Source organism: Oreochromis niloticus, linkage group LG1 (genome assembly GCF_001858045.2).
Source record: "Oreochromis niloticus isolate F11D_XX linkage group LG1, O_niloticus_UMD_NMBU, whole genome shotgun sequence".
Lineage (NCBI taxonomy): Eukaryota > Metazoa > Chordata > Actinopteri > Cichliformes > Cichlidae > Oreochromis > Oreochromis niloticus.
The window spans coordinates 24,412,874-24,430,935 of record NC_031965.2 but is presented as its reverse complement, the minus strand read 5'-3'; the positions used below and the strand labels follow the sequence as shown (position 1 = coordinate 24,430,935).

The window sequence follows — 18,062 nt, the reverse complement described above, 5'->3', positions numbered from 1 at the left end:
TGTGTATCCATTGCTGTGTACATACTGTCTATACCCAGCCAATTGTTGAAGATATTGGCCAGAATGCCAAAGTTTTACAAATAAAGGAAAAGAACAGAAAATGACATTGAAGTGTATGAAGAGCTGGTTTGATTTGTTATTCTGACGTGACAGAAGCGCTCCCAGTAACGTGATCGATGACATTAACCTGCATGCAATCAATCAGCCATTGCCTAATAAGGATTTGGCTTGTAAAAAAAAAAAATCTATATTTTCATAACATAAACAAAAGGTCCTGTTCCATTTAGTTGCTGTGAAGTCAGTGTAGTTTTATATTTAATAAGAAGGGTCACACCAAAAAACTATTTTTTCAAGCCATTAATAACCATTTCCTAATATCTACAAATACTGAGAAAAATGTTTGACAACAACTTACCTGTGAAGGGTAGAGGAAATCTCTTATTACCTGCCTTTGTTAGGAGTCAAATCTACTAAACCCAACATTTTAAACCTTCATGGTGCAGCAGGAGCAGCAGGCCGGAGATAAAGCCACTAGATGGCAACCAATCATAGTCCATCCTTTTGCTCTCTTTCCACTGCTTACTTGAAGTTGTCCCTTTAGAGCCATAATCCCTGAAAAAGAAGAAGGAAAACTCTTTAATTTATATCAACCACCAGGCACACCATAAAAGCTTTTAGCAGGCACTGAGCTGATGTGTCAGGTGGGTGTGGCGGGCTCATCAGCCCTGACATTTAAGTGCAGTAGTGCTCGGAGCAAAAGGGATTGTAGGATATGAGTAGATACAGATGACAAGCCCCCCTGCGAAGATGATTGCAGTGGAGTGACAAGAGGAGACCAAACAACAGACATAGCAAGGAGAAGGTGTCGGGAGGGGAGAGATGAAAGGCAAAAGAAAGAACAAGAGCTTTGAGAAACAATAACTCAACCCGGCAATTACAGCTTTGTCAGATTTTATGTTATCTTTTCATAAGGGGAGAACTTCAAAAATGTACTTAGAATCTTAGGAGTATATCGCCATTTTGAATTTATTGAAACCTTTGTAACTTTACCTTACGACTATGGAAAAACACAAATTATTGGTTTTGGTCTTAGGATTTTTAATCATATTATTATTTTTTTAATCTGTGGATATTTAAGTAAACCATGAGTTGGAAAACTGGTTAGCACCTGATATAGGTTAGCAACCTATAATATTCAAGTATCAATGCCTATGTAAGCAACTTTCTGATTTAGTACCAACAGTGGTGTTGTTGAAAGGGACATGACATTTCTCTGTAAAGGTAAAGTTAAGACATTAATATTTGCAGTATTTTGGTTGCCTCATCACTACATTATTTTTTTTTTTTTTAAAAAGCTATTTCATATTGTCATAAAGATGAGGAAGACCATGATGGATGCAAAGACAAAACAACAGCAAAAACAACCACAAAACAAAACAAGAAACACTGTTACTTTATGAAATCCCTGGGAAGTGAAGTGTTCCACTTAGGAAATCACCTGGTGCAGTCACCTTGACACCATGTCTTTTAATGACAAACCAGTCAAGCTGCAGTCCTAGATCCACATCCTCATTCTATGTGAGATGTACCCCACAACCAGACTGCATCAGCCCTCCAGAAGCTGAGCTACAGTATGCTAGGATCTCAGGCCGAACCTGAGGTACTGACTTCCAGCATTGGCTGAGCCAGTGCAGCTTTCAGCCTGGATGAAGGGGTTGACAGGCCCCAGCACTCTTTGTCAATGTACATGTACTTTTGTAAGTGTTTAATACATTCAGCGAGAGATAACCCTGCTTTTGGTCAGAGTTTTTGTTTGTTTGTTTGTTAGTTGTTGTTGTTTTTTTTTAAATGGCAATATTAAATGCCATTTCTGAGCCTCCCCTTTGGGAGACCTCTGCTGATCACCTGCATGCAGAGATGTCTGGAATATAGCTGCTGGCTCCTGAAGTAAAACATTTTGGTGGTTTCACAGCAAACTGTAGTCTGTACTTTTGGGACATGATAAATGACATATGCTCAAGCCAAGCCAAAAAATGGGGGCCTTTTCCATTTCCTTGCCCTTAAAAAGAACAGGAGCTCCTCCTGCTGGGGATGAAGGGAAAGGGACTTTCTTTTGTTATGTTTTTGTTTTTAGTTGGACACCCTACAATTGGCAAACTGCCTGGCTGCAGAATACTTTCATTGTTTTGCTACCCCCCTGAGCAAAATGAAGTGGTCACACTTGGTGACGCTAACAAAGTATTTCGAAGTGACTGATGATGCTGAAGGGGTGCTTGGTGGCACTGTCATTTGTCCTAGCATCTCCTCTCTTTGAACTAGAGGGGATGGAGACTGACGCTGGATTCCATCCACCTAAGTAAGATATTGGAGTTGGGAAGAGTAGTAGCAGTAGTAGTCAGAAGAGAAAGAAAAACAAAGATATTTTTTATGCTCCCTAGGCAAGTTAGAGCCACTAATTCATCACAAAACTTGCAATGTGTGTGGACTCACAGATAGAAGCTGGCTGTGCATGGCTTATGTAATGAGTCACACACAACAGTGTGAGCACAGATTACAGGTTTTACAGTTTTACTACTGTTTATGTTCACTGCTGGCATCTTGGATTGTGAAATCAGGGCTGGAAGGCCTCTCCAGCTTTCTGAGTTGGAAATCTGAGTTGAGGGGGCATTCCAGTTGCAAATTCTAATTAAGAAGTTGAACTTTCTGGCTTCCCAATTAAAATGGAAAGCAGTACGAGAAAGACCTCCTAATAAACTGGGAACTGCAGAAGCACCTGAATCATAAACTGTGAAGGTGTTAGTTTACCCTTTCCATCCCTTCATGAGGTGATACAGAATACTGATTAGACGTTAGGTCAAACGCTTCTTCTTGCCCTTCCTTAGGCATGACAAGTTTCTTGCAGCCACCACTAGAAATAAATGCTTTGCCCCAAAGCCCTGTGGTTTCTGCCTGCCTTGGCCTCCTGAGGAGATTGGGATCCTATCTCTTTCTCTCTGGATTTTAACTCCACTTTGCCTATCCCTCACTGCCACTGCTGGAGCAGCAATGCTAGCTCTAAGCACCTGATGGGGTTGTGGATTCGATTTTTGTGGTAGGCAGAGGATGAAAGCTTCTCCGTCTTTCTGACTCTCATTTTCTCCACAAATGGGCCACAAAAGACCTTTGGTGAGACACAGGGTACGTCCATGACTCCAGCCTTCTGAGTACATGGTTGACAGGTTTAACCACAAGGCTGTCCCACCTGAGTCTGTGAGTACAAGGCTTGGATTCATATCTTCAAAGTCTTTTCTTGATAAACAAACAGTGTGACAATGTTAAGGGAACATGCTGACTTTGCTGTATAGTGAGATCAATATGCAGTAACACATAAGTTATACTTCTGCATCAGATCTACATCGTAACTTACGACATAACTGGAACCCTTTCTTCTGATGTGCACCTCCTGAGTAATGTAAATACACGCCAGGTCAACTGCTGGAAGGTGGTGTCATCCTTGTCCTCCTTCATTTTGTCTAAATCGAGGAGGTCTGTATTGACGTCGCCATCAAGGTTACCCTCATTTCAGTTGAGGAGTCACTCAAATGGCCGGGACACAACCAGTTCTCGTCCTCTATCATGTTTGCCCAGCTTGTGGTGGCTCATAGTTGATGGATGTCAGTCACAGCATTAGTGGCTGACAAGCAGGGGTCCTGCTGGGGTAGCAGCTATAACCATAGCCTCTTGGAAAAGGATGAGACTTAGCTACACCAGGCTCATCATGACATGTTATGCCATCTGCAGGTAGCGCTAACATCTGGGTTAAATCCAAATCGACCGTGTTAGCACGAGGGTTAGAGGCCATAACATGGCTAAACGAGTATGTCACCAAATCAGAGCTTTACATCAAAGTGATTCCCACAGTGAAAAAGTGAGCAAAGTTAGAACAAGAACAACAGGGTATTGCTAATAATTCACATTATAACAGTCTCCTGTTTAGTTGCATCTTTGCCTTTATATTGCAACATTCCTCTTCTGTCACAAAACAGAGGTCCAAAGAAAAGGGATACACACACTGACAGGGACAGATATCCCACCACCTATGGCACTGGATGTGCGTACACGCATATAAACACACACACACAGAGACACAGACCCTTGGACACCCTGTGGCATTACAGCTCGACCTGCCACTCGGACATTCACCGAATCAGACGGACAAATCTCTAACAGACGGCTCCTGACAAAGAGATTATCACCGTGACAGGAGAAGTGTGTGCAGCTGTGGGTGGTAGAGTTTATAGCAGGAAGATGGGGGTAGGGAGTGAACTCAGTACTTTCACACATTTGGCTCCTCTGCTCTCTCTCTCTCTCTCGCATTACACCGGCATACATAGACTTCTCTCTATATGAGTAGCAGATGCATTACCTTTCATTACATCTGTGTGTGTCCATGAACATGTGTCAGGCCGGAAGAGAGCGACTATGCTCTAAAATCAGTTAACTGTACATTAAAGGCTCTGCATCAATACAATATGAATTACATCTCCCAGCTATATGCCAGAGCTCTGTTACATACAGGTGCGATACGTGGCACACTGTAGTCTATGCAGTAGACTCCACACAGCCTTTTTCTGTTGCACTGCTCATCAAAGCAATTTTAAGCCAACTTAGCTTCTGAAGGAAGGCTATGTTACAGTGTTGAATAAAACAACACTATCTGCTGTAGCAATGATGTCTGGTGCACAGCAGCTAAATCAAAGGAGGAAAAAAATGGGAAAACATATTTACCACTTTATACTCATTAAATTTGTAAGAAATCCTGTGCAAATTTTAAGAAATAAAATGAGTACAGGAATACGAAGGCAACACAACAAAAGATTTAGGTGCAACAGGGTTAGGTATAAACTCTTCAGTTATATTAGTGTCATATTATAGAAGTGTTAAAATTAAAACATACATTGTTCATTCATTTTTTCCACCATCAAGTGCTCAACTTCAGCAGTATATTTCTGTACATACTTTATGTGATGTCAAACCGGTGGACTGCTGCAGGGTTGTTATCTGGCTCTTAAATTTAATTCTATATTAAAGTGGCATTAAAGTTTTTTTTAACAGTGTTGAGGATACTCGGACTAAATCAAGGCATCAAACCTGCACTTATCCATACGTGTAGCTAGTTTTGTGCCAGAATTATGATCCTAAAAGGGAATAGAAACAATAAGAAATACCAGACTGATGTTACTCTACATATTGCTTCACTCACATATAAATTTAACTGGAGAAAAGTTAATTTCATTTATAATCACAAACAATTTAACCATGAATGCCACCAATCTTTGCTCTAATTGTACAGAGAGTTATCAAGTAGCCACTGTGGATGAAATGGCTGATGGGACACAGTTTGATATTTTCAAACAGTTTTTGAACAAACCACAAATTGCTGCAATGACGGTGATATAATCATGTAATCCAAACACAAATACACTCACAAGTCAAAGGTGCCAGAGGAGGATAAGTGAAGCTCTGCAGAAAGTCAATTAATCTTTTCAGCGGTCCCCCTTCCCTCCGCCCTGCTTAAAAGCTTCATTTACCTCCTATGGAGAAGAGATAGAAACACCATTAGTGAGATGATGGCAGGACTGGAAAGGGGAAAGGAGAATCTCACAGTTGGATGAGCTGAAACAGTATAGGCCCCCATCTCCTCAAAAAGTGTGTGTGCGCGCAAAAGGCGAGAGCATCTTCTGCATGGGTGAGCTCAATTAGGTTCCATCTTGATTATCAAAGGTAGTGGTGTACAACTTTTAAGGCGGAAGTGTGCCTCAAATCCTGGTAATGGCAAAGGGTGGGCCGACCTGCAGAGTGAAGCAAGAGTTGGACTGATTGGAGTGGAGATGTGACTGAGGTTGGACGTTTTTTGTTGGATAGAGGTGCTATACAAGGTGTACATTAGGGAATAACACCCTAACCACTATTTCCATATCTAAAGTAATGTGTGCACGCGCATGTGTGTATGACAGTGAGAGAGTGTGTGGCATTCGAGCCCAGCTGGATAAGTGATATTCATGTGTGTTTGCATGCACGCGTTTGGGTGTGTGAAATGCCAGTGAGCATATAGGCTCTGCTTGACTGAGCTCGGCTGGCTGCTGGGGCACAATTGGGGGCCTCTCTGTGTGAAAGAGGTCAAAATACACACACATACAAACAACAGTAAGGAAGTTTGGCTGAATACACAAGGCTCTGATAATCAAACAGTATGCAAATCAGCCAAATCCTATGCAGAAACAAACAATATGCCATATGAATCTAAGAGTAGAAATACGTTGCACTATGAACGATTCCGAACCTCACATTACTTATATATGTCACAGTGTTGCCACATTAGTCTGTATACATCTTGACATTTAAATTCAAGCCACCTGAGCTCACAAGTTTCAAAATGATGTACGTCGAGGTGCAATATGTTTTCCTCCTCTCCCTGCTGATCGTAATTACTGCAGATCTGATCTCGGGGCTGTAAGGTTTTACTTGGGTTAATACACTTGCTAGCAGAAGAAGGTCAAGTTGAATCAATAGTAAGAGGATAGGCAAACCCTGGGCTGAAGTCTTGCAGGGGTAACTACAGGCAGGAGGCCAAGTCCCCATCTTCTTAATTACAACCAGCTTCCAGTGCTGACCCTGAAGACTTCTACAAGTCAATAACATGCACGCCGTTCAATATGTGTTCTATTACTTGCACCGTATAACTCACACTCCTTCAGGGACAACGGGCCACAGGCTGACTTGAAGATCTGTCAAACTAATCATTAAGGAGTTTGGAAAAGACAGTGTTAGATTTCCTTTATGCAGCATTGTCTCTGTATGCCCTCCCATGTGAATGTGTGTGTGGTTCAATGTGTCTCTGCGCCTGTTTTCACTAGTCTAGTGTGTAAACAAATGTTTTGTCCCAGTTAACTAGGTCCCAGTCAGACCAAACCTATTTGGCATTGGTCCACTGATGCTGGTGTGTGCATGCATTCAGGCTACAGCAATAATATATATATATATATATATATATATATATATATATATATATGGGCATATGTGTGTGTTGTGAACATGGCAGCCAGGGGGATAGCATGCTGCTGCTGACACTGGGCCTGTCTGCCTGGTGTGCCCCTTTCTGCACCAGTAGAGCTGGCACTACCTCCCGCCTCTGCCCAGCGCGCCAGCTGGGCGCTACCAGGAGAGGCCCTGCAGAGAGAGGACACAGGTCAGCTGTGACAGAGGGATGCAGAGAGAGGGAGGTGTGGAGTAAAGGGGAAAGGTTTAGATACAGAGCGGGGATAGAGGGATACAGCATAGTCATAGAAAGTTAAGAGAAGACTGAATACAAAGCAAGAAGATATTTAAATTTAAGTAAATATTTTACTATTAAACAATGACATTATGATGAAAATGGGTTGTCATAAGATGACCTTTTGTGTTGGTCCTGTGACATGTGTGTGAGGTGGGATTCACTTCAAAATTTAATGTAAACCACTTATACATTCTGAAGATCAATTTGAATTTTATAACTGAAAAATAGCATTTACTTCCACTTTTTCTTGCGCAATGTCAAAAGGATTCTGAGAAAATCAGATGTGTCAGCATTAACTATCTAACAGTTTGTAACCTTTCTGGTTCTTTTAATGACATATCATTTAGATGCATTTGATATTTGCATAGGGGACTTGGGCGCTCTATTACAGTCTGTTGTTCTGCAGTCATTTTAGTTGGGGTGTCCAGGTTATTATGCCAGGAAAGTCAAGTGAATTTACAATTACTATAATTTAACTATAAAACCTTGATGTTTTATTTTATCAAATTACACCACACATAATTACCATTTAGACATATCTATAAATATTAGTGTCAACTTTTCAAACAGACATTTTCTACAAATCAATTAATAAATGTTAACTACCATTTCATTGTTTGGTAATAGTACATAACTAAAATAAAATTATCTATGAATTAACAAGATTTTTCTCAACATAATAGTGCATACATGCACTTTGGACCAGCTGCCCGAGAGATGTATGTAATTTACTTGAATTTACTAAGGTTAAATTTTATTCTGCAAGGTGAAGAAAAAAAAAAAATATAAAACTTGCCAAGACAATTCACAATCATACCTCATGGCTGTATTGCCTTGTATGGCTTTCTTTATAGTCTCTTTATTCTTCAGAAAAAACAGAGAGAGATAAATAAACGACCTACAGCTCAATTTTTTACCAAAATCTTTTTTTCCTTTCTTTTTTTTTTTACTTTAACCACTGCAGTTAACTAGGCTGACTGGTTAAGTGAGCTTCACTTGGGATATTTTAATCTAGACACTGTGTTTCTGGGAGATAATGACTCTTTCCCAGCACTATTACTCAATTAGCACAATTTCAAATCATCTTTTTTGTTTGCAGCCTGCAGCGAGGTGCAACAAATGAGGAGTTTTCTCAGTAACAGATGACATAAACTAAGGTTGGCAAAGATATCCAAATTGTAGCTATAAAAAAAAAAAGTATGTGTCTATTCTATTCTGGCACGTTCAAGTTATACACAAGAAATTAAAATAAGACATATGAGTTCATTTGGTTCCTGTGAACACCTTAAGATCAATGAGGCTCTGTGTTTCTTGCTTTGCTCATCCATGTGTAAATGAGACTATTTGCATTGTACAGGGATTAGGGAAATTAGAGACCTGCTGAGGGAAATCACATTGTGTGCTCAGCCACAAGGAAGCAGGGTTATTGCTGTCTACAACTGTCAGACACTGACACTAGGCTGTGGGACTTTTCCATGTGGCATGAGATAATATTCCAGGGAGGCAGAAGGTGAAACCCCTTTTAACAGTTGATTCCCCTAAATTTTTATCTTCCTGCCGATAATCTACTGCACTCTTGTCAAAGAACCAAAGTCATGTTTTAAAATTGCATAGGTTTAAAATGAAGAGGAGTTCATTTTCCATTTTTCTTTCAATCAGTGAGGATTCAGTCAGTGTAAGACATCTTTTAAAGTCACTGTCACCTGCCTGACTCTGACCACCTATATTTATTCACAGTGTTTGCCTAGAGGCCCGCACAAGATTTTGGGAAGTCAGCCACATAAACAATGTAATCTGCTATCACAAGGCAATACACAAATTACATCAGTTCTTTTTAAAGATAATCTTGATTAAGGCTGTGATATCGTGGGGGTTAAAAGTTGATTAATGGCAAAGCTAGGCAATTATTAGGACATCCATCCTTTGCAGAATACTTTCAAAGCTGCACATACATATTATCTGCATTTTATAATGTGAAATAGTCTTTGTTTACTTGTGAACTGTACTTACCTGTGATGTATTGCAAAAAATGTGCTGAGAATATATTAAGCATTACCTTAGAAATCAAACTCAAGTAGATTTCCATTGCTATATGTTTCAATGTGCCCAATTACTCCATCAAAAGAAGTAAAGCTTTATGATCCTGACTGGGACTTAGGTGGCAACACCTTTGCTCCCTCAAGTCAAGTCATAAACTAATGAGTTTAACTGGATGGTAAATAACAGCACAGGCATGTCAAAGGTCTCTGACCTTTCTACTCGAGATTTGCAGTCGACTAGACTGAACAAACCCTTTCGAGGTCCTGCAACCTATCATTAAGAAGAGCAGCTTAGACGAAAGCGCCAGAACAACAACAATAAAAAAAAAACATTTTCTCTTGCTGTTTGCTTTCTGTGCTTCTGTGCCATCCTGAGGGAAGTCGATGGGGCAAAACATTTGCTGAGTAAATCATTCACTGAAAATGACAGTAGAGAAAATAAAATGGAAGCTCTTTGTGTAAACTGCGAAAATAATAGAAACGCTAATAAAGAACACCTTGTTTTTGAGAGTTAGGCTTCGAACAAATATAACCCTGGTCGCTTAAAGGACAACATCTGGTCTTATACATGACTTTCGTCACTATGCTATAATGTAGTGTAGCTCAAAGCCCAAATCTACTGGCTTTGACATGAAAGAGCTGCAGGGCTATCCGTTAAGTACCGGAATCAGTGGGATGAAGTCATTACACCAGTATGAGAGAAGGAGCCTTGATACCCTCACCTTCTTTCTCCTTCTACTCCCAACCTCCTGCCCCACCACAGACACTCTCTGAACACCCCGCCCCAAGTCCGCACCTTTTCCAAAGCGTCCTCTCTCCCGCCCCCTTTCTCCATGGGCCCTGGGTCTCTGGCTGGCACAGCTGTGCCGGGAGCCGTGCTGTCACAAGCGGTTAGGGTGACAGCCACTCACACTTCATAATGTCCCTCTCACAGGTCACCGAGCGACAAGCTGGGTCACCTCGCTCCAGCAGGCAGCCCCAGGGGAAGCAGAGTGCCCCCGCCACCTCCACTACCTCCCCAATCCCTCCCTCACCCACCATCTCTCCATCAAATCCCCAAAACTTCCACCCTCCTATTGCCCAGAAAAATAGAGAGACAGGGGGTTGGGGGGGGGGTCAGGTGGAGGGAAGAGGTACTCTATTCTGCAGGGATGGTCCACAAGAAACTCTCCATGCCGGAGACTATGCCAGGCCCATGATTACAGTGGGCACGCCACTGTTAGTTCCTCTGATAGGGATGAAGCTGGCAGCGTGGGTTAGGGCTAGTATCTGCTGTGTCGATGGTAATTGCAGACCTCAGAGGAACATGATGATGCACTGCCTTTCTGTAGATCTTTACTGTGGAATGAAATAAAATATGGCTGCCACAAAATCGGGTATCAATGCAGCAAAATAAATCAAGATCAAATATCTTTCAAGCTTTATTCTTTGAATTATAGAAGCCACAAAATCTTAAATATAAACTTGACTTTCTTGCCATACTCCAGATGGGTGAAAGCATGGTATGAACTTTGTAAATGGCCATAGGAGAGCACCATATGCTCCTCATGTCTGCCATCCAACTGTCATTAATGTGCATTATCTGTGCTCTCAATCTCATTGTCTAACCTAATAGGAATGCAAGTCAGTAGAGACAACATTAAGATTCACATTATTGGGCCCATGCTGACACTCTCTCTAATTGGTTTGCCATTTTTACCTAATGCACAGCTTTCAGGTCATCACAATTAAAACTGTCTGTCTGAATATGTCACGTGAATTAAGTGGCTCTTTCTTAGAGATTCAGACTATCTAGAATATTCAAATTGCATTTAAATGGCATCTTGGTTTCTTGTCTTTAAAAAGATGTTAAAACAGATTTAAAATATACATTTGACATACATGTACTTTAGATATGAACTGCAAGAGCAACACAAAGAAATTGAGAACAACAACTAAGCGATGTGTTGTTCATAGAAATATTTTCCTACTTTACGCACTAACAAACGACAAGTTAAGCATGTGAATTTAGGGGGCAGATAAGCAAACTGGATGCAGCGCCTAGCGTTGGCTTCAGCTGTGAGCGAGAGGCCTCGTACCCAATTCGCCTTATTCAAACAGTCACACCCAGAGAGCGGTTAATTCACTAAAGGTGCACATACACCCACTGAACAATGTGTAGCAATTAATTTCGCTCTCCCTCCCACATCTGGCGCTTCGGTGTGACCCTGCCTCTGCTGCGCTGTGTCAGTCAGGCTAGGCAAGGCTCTGTAATTTCACACGTAAAGGACCCCAATGAAACGTGAAAAGAATATGTGGCATTGTTAAATTGCATTAAAGAGTTTAAAACAGTTGATCTGTGCCCCCCCCCCCACCCCCACCCCCACCTTCTTCCAGAGAAAACAAAGCAGTAAATGTGATCAAATGCTCAATGATGAGATGTGACATAATGCAATATGCACAGAGGATGCATTTTCACAAAGGGGAAAATTTCATTACAGGCCCCTCTGCAAACAGGATAAACACCCTGGAAGAGAGAGAGGGGTACGATGCCACAACAGGGGTCACGCTAAAGGGACCATCAGGCCTCTCCAGATCTTGGACTAATTGTCTGTCAGGTATCGAGTTTCATGGAAAGATTGCAAATACCTCAGAACTTGCTGCAGTAAGGTGTATGGCCTTTTTAGCGAGACACAAATACACAACAGTAGCAGCACAGATTCCAAGTTTTACAGCTTCATTACTGTTTACATTTGCTGCGGCCGTCTTGGATTGTTAACTCGCGGTTGCTGGGGTCGTTCCAACTTTCCGAGTAGGAAATGCAAGTTGAGGAGGTGTTCTAGATTCATATTCCAACTTCACATTTATTCAGGAACCCACTATAATTGTGGGTTATATGACACTGAAAATATTTAAGTTTTGGACTTTGGCAAGCCAAAGGACTTTTAAACTCTACAGAGCAATGGTTTTTTTTAGTGATTTTTCTGCAGTATCACCCTTTTCCACAGTCATGTAACTTTAAGGAAACACTCACGTCATGACAGGCAATACATACATTTTATTTGTTACAAGGAAACTTCACAGCGTGGCCTCAACCACAGCTCTAGGACTCCATGTTTTAAGCCATTTCTACCGTTTACTGGTGTTATTTTGAGGAAGATTGTTCAGGCATTCATTTGATACTGGCAGTGCAGACAGGCAGGAAAAATGGGTGAAAACTGAAACCGAAAGCTCACTGCTGAGAGAATGCTACTGAGGTATGCGCTCCAGACATTCAACCACTGGGCCACCCCCTTTTTTCAGGTATTTAATAATGTGAATTGAACAACCTATCTGAATATAAGATGAGATTAACAAATTCACTATTTGGTTACACACAAACTTTAATCATTGGTCATTATTCATCTCTTTCCCACAGTGTGTCTTTTGTCCCGTCTTCCTCCCCTCACCCCCAACTGTTTGCGGCCTGACTGTGCCCGTTTCTGCTGGAGGTTTCTTCCTGTTAAAACCAAGATCTTCCTTCCCGCTGTCATCAAGTGCTTGTTCACAGGGGCTCATCTGATTGTTGGGGTTTTCTCTGAATTATTGCCTTTACCTTACGATCTTTGCCTTGAAGCAACCATTTCTGTGATTTGGAGCTATAAAAATAAAATTAAACTGAATGAATGAACAAGGTCATGCTTCTCTGTTGTGTTGCTGTATTGTACATTTTCAGTTGGCTACATTTTCAAAGATGGCAAAAAGTTCAAAAGCTAAAAGGATCATAAAGATATCCTCCCATTCATGCAAAACTGGAGAATTCTACACTGTTGTTCTTCCTTACTACTTATCCTTAGCCTCGAACACACCAGCCTCTCCTCTACTCCCCGACTGCACCACCTCTCTGTCTCTCCCTCTTTCTCTGTGCCACTGTGCCAGTCACCATGCTCTAGGGCTCTGGAGATATTTCAAACATATCTGAGAAATCAATCTTACAGCAAACTGAAGGAAAACATCGAATGTCATTGAGCAATAAGTATGAAGCCTGTCAGAGGTGGAGCTGAGAGCTGGGCCTCCGGCGAGTAAGGCCTGCCAGTATCCCAGTGAGAGGCCTCGTCAGCTCGGCCCCCGTGCCTCTTCCCATACACACACATTCACACACACAAGCGTACATGTGCGCGCATACACACACACACATCTGACAAAGACAGTTACAATGTCGTTATACTGTTTTTGATTCACACTGCTTCCTCTTACTTACACCTTACTTCACCTATCTTACTTCTGTCTGTCCAAGATATTTAAAAAATAAAATTAAAAAAGTGTGCATTTATGTGTATTAGATACAGACAGAAAACATGGAGAGAGACAGCAGGGGTATGACATGCAGCTAAGGTCAAGCCAGCTTGCTAAATCCAAAAAATTAAAACCATGCAATAATTAGACTTCAAATAAATAATTAGAGCGCTGATTAGCTATTACTTTAATTACCGATCATTATGGCAATAATTTTGTTGTTTTGTCACAACCCATTTCAGTTTCACAGGTGCACGATGGCATCTTGCATCTCATATGATGAAAACCCAAACAAATGATATTCAATTTAGTGTCACAGAAGGATTTTCTTGTTGCTATTTCGCTTTAAAAGAATTGCATGATTACTGGATTATCAAAATTGTGTGATAACTTAATCAAGCTTCTTCCACTTTTAAATACTGCTATTTGCTCTAAATTTATCTGTACAACACAATCAAATGTATTAACCGCTAATTTAGCCAAATCTGACTAAATGATTGTATGCCAACTGTGATTTTAGAAAATAAATGAAATAAAATGGGTCTTTGATCCATTCCACAGAATATGACTTGCTCTGAAACTGTACGTCCTCCACTATGTGGTTCAGGGTAATCCTTTACATCTAGCCGAGAGGAGAAGTGGATACAGGCGAACAGAAAATGAAAACACGAGAGAGGAAGACAGATTTCAGTAGGCAGGAGGGGAGAAGGGCAGCAGATAAGGAGAGACCCAGCCCAGATAGACAAGTGAAAGGAAGCAGAAGTTGATGAAACAAGATGTCACCACTGATGGGTCATTACACCCAAGTAAGCATGGGACACTAGCTGAGCTTGCACTGCCCCCACCCCTCACCACCACCCCTTCCTCTTCTTTTTGTCCCTGAGCAGACAGTAACTACTTTATTGCTACTGCCTCCTCGCTATTACTTTTCAGGCTCTGTGCTGATTATCCTCTCGGTACAACAAATCACTGCAGCTCAGTGTCGCGGCACTCCAAATTGGCCCGCTTATATTTGCGTACAGATGTGTTTACATCCCCAGGTCAATTGAATTAGGCCTTATAATGAGCCTGGGTGCTGAATAGCTAGCATGCCTGAGCACACTGGGGCATGAACAGGCGCAAATCAGGTGAATCCAGTTAAGAGAGTTTACACTTAACATCACACGCACCCAGTATTTGTCTCGCAGTCCTTTGCTGCACCCATCCTGTTGCTCATTATTATGACTCCAAGCCTGAATGAAGATCAGGGCAACAACATCTATACAACGCCACATCAACGTGTTGAGATGTGGAATCAAAAAGCAACACTAATCTACAAATCCCCAGTGTGAGCGTTTGATAGTAAAGCTCAACCATTACTTGTTTTAAAGCTTACTCATTATTTAGCCTTTTTATCACACAGCCACTGGTCACATCACAAAGATGAGCCAGTTAGGATGCAGAAAGTGAGATGTTAATGTAAGGAAGAACACTGAATTATTCAAAAATATGCCTAAATCTGAGTGCACGAGGGATGAATTAGTGATCTGCCACTGATTTGGAATGATAATGAAATGTTTGTTTCTGGTGATGGACAGGGTAGCCTGGGTAAGTGCTGTGATGTGAATATGACAGTGAGATCTGAGGTCCTTGAGCTGTTCAGTGACAGGGAACAGAGAGGTCATCATTATAGAAAACAGAAAGAGCTGCTTGACCTTGAAATGTAAGGTTTTGTGCGTATTTACTGTCTTGAATCAGCCACATAAATACACATACATATTTTTATTATTGCACCTGAAACAAATACAATGTAAACACGTCATTTAAAAGTTTAATCATAAGCATAATTTGCAATTAGTTGAGTCACGTCTCAAAATATGTTCATGTAGATGGAAATGTATTAGCCTGCAGTATAGATGAGCCAATTATTTTAACTCAGAAATAAACTTGGAAGCTCGTGCAAAGAAAAAAAACAAAACAAAAACAAAATATGTATATATATTCTGAGCCTCAATGGTCGCCATCAATCAAATACAAAATACCAAACTAATGTAGTCAGTATCAGATAAGAGTTTCAGGTTTTTCACACATGAAGTGATGGAAGAGCCCAGAGGGATCTCACATCAGTTTCCATGTGTGCATGTAGACTAGTGAGTGGAACTAAAACCAGGCTTGTGAACCAACGCGTCCTGGCTCCACTGGGACACACATAAGCGACAACAACAGCCGAATTAACCATGCACACTGCAGACGCCAGCGTGCTGAGCTAATACCAGCGAGCTGTGTGCTCAGTCAGCGGCCTCGGGTCCACTCTGGTCCACTGATTCGAGGGACTACAATGAACCGTCATGCAGCTATGGTTCTGCGCTGTGAAATTTGACTGGGGTGTGAAGGTGGAAAAACCAAATAAGCATGAGGCTGAAATACGGCATCACGCTTTCTCACCCCTCTCACGCCCGTCTCTCAACACTGTCAAACAAGATAAAGTGGAAAATTGTACATGATCAGAACTGTCTTGATTCCTTCATTGTGACTAATGTGCCATTGGCTCTGGCTTGTTTGAACTACAGTCTCCTTTATCTCTAGCCTGAAATATGAAGACACGCACAGATGCTCAAAAAAAAAAGTAGTTTAAAAAGAATAAAACAGTTTTAAAAATCTGGTTTAATAAATTCCTTCTTACTTTTCCCAGCATTTTCTATTTCAATTAGATACAACAAAAGATTCACATTTTACACAATGCCCATTTTGCTTTACTTTCCTCACAAGTGAATCCCTTCCCGATTTCCTTGTGTTTTATTGCTGTGGGTTTTTTACATTTACTTCGACAAACTGCAACCGAGGATCACTTGGCACTTTTTTTTTTCTGTCCATCAGAAATCTTCTCTTGACCCTGGACATGTTGCTGCCTTCATGCTGGTAACTCTAATAGCATCCGATCCACAGAGAGCAGACCAACACTGCTTGAGCCACACAAACACAGGCACACACAAAGCGCCGTGCACCCTTTCTGCAGCATTCCTGTAACACTGATAACCGAGTTCCTCTCTTCGCTTTCCTCATGTGTACTGCATAAAGGTCATAAATGCATTAAACTAACATTTGCACAGGCAGGAGGACACACACATACACACACAGAGAACTCACAGGGGTATTAAAGGACCCCCCACTCTAAAATAAATAAATAAATAAAATGCACCATGAAGAGAAGACAGCACAAACAAAGACACTTCTCCCTATTACCTGGACCTTGAGGGGCCTTGGCTGTCTAGATGGCATCTGAAGGTGGAGCCTCCAGTCTTAGTATCCATGACCACAAACACACACAAAGCGGCTGAAACAGTCAACATGGGCTGGCAGAGAGCTGGTCTCAGCCACTCTCACCACACCGGGCCTAGTTATACTCTGTCTGTGTGAGGTACACTGATTACTGATATTACACGCACACACACACACTACCTTCACTGCAGGGTATGTGTAAACTCACCATGCAGAAGCAGGTCGCTGCATTAAACACAAGCATATGCTAGCAAGGAGTCTTACTATGATCTTGCACACAGCACTCCACTAGACTGGGCTTCAACACGCTACACTAGTCCGTATTCCACTGCATTACATTGGGCAGGCTAACGCTAGCTCATGCACTGCCACAGTGTTAACAAGTGCTCGGTCCTTGCTAGCAGGTTGCTAAGCTAGGCTAAAGCAAATCAAGGCCTCCTGCAGTCATTGGTGTGAGAGCCCATTTTCACAGTTCACACCCGACCTGCTAATGGCTGATCATTCATTCACGCTCTCTGTTGATTGCACAGGCAGGGGGTTGGCCAATCGTACAGTTCGCTAATGTACCGTACATAGTGAGGATAATCGGCGAGAGCAATAAGCATGTTAATGTTCTGTTGGCCATGAAAACTGAGGTCTGGTAATCTGGGAATATTTTATGAACAGGATCATCTCAGGAGTTGTGTTTGGTTCGGAGCTACAGGTCGGGGCAGCCGAAGATTCATTCATTCATAAAAGACAAACTTGTTCAGTCCGTGGCGTTTAAGGGAGCACATTCCTTATGATAATGTTACAGTTTAAATGCATGTACCGTGTCGTCCAGCAGTGGTTATATCGGAAATGCTCAGTGCAGATGCAAACCTCTGAAATAAAATGCTTTAATTCTGCATATCCTGAAGGCAAGCAGAAGAACTGTTTGCACTTGAACATGTAGATGTTTTGGATAAACTTTTTGGATCAACTTTATAATATCCGAGTGCGGGTTGATCTTTGATTACTGCTGAAACTGTAACAGCACAATAACACAGTATGTCCTAAAAACGTGACCTTGCCATGACCATCAGGATACTTTGCCAAAGGCACAAACTATGACATTAATGCCTAGCACATTTGTACTTATTGATCCTGATTTTTTTTTAATGCTTGACACATTGTTATTCTTTAATGCTATTTGTGTCCAAATGTCAGGTTAAGAC

The 18,062-nt window shown here is 41.5% G+C and overlaps 1 long non-coding RNA gene across 1 annotated transcript; it reads right to left on the bottom strand.

The window, feature by feature from the left end:
• Positions 1-231: 231 nt before the first annotated feature.
• On the bottom strand, positions 232-17,330 carry LOC102075961 (uncharacterized). The gene is made up of 3 exons (XR_003219913.1): positions 17,075-17,330; positions 5,469-5,573; positions 232-612 (listed from the first exon to the last, which is right to left on the bottom strand). It is a non-coding gene; the product is annotated as an uncharacterized LOC102075961 (long non-coding RNA).
• Between the last annotated feature and the right edge of the window lie 732 nt (positions 17,331-18,062).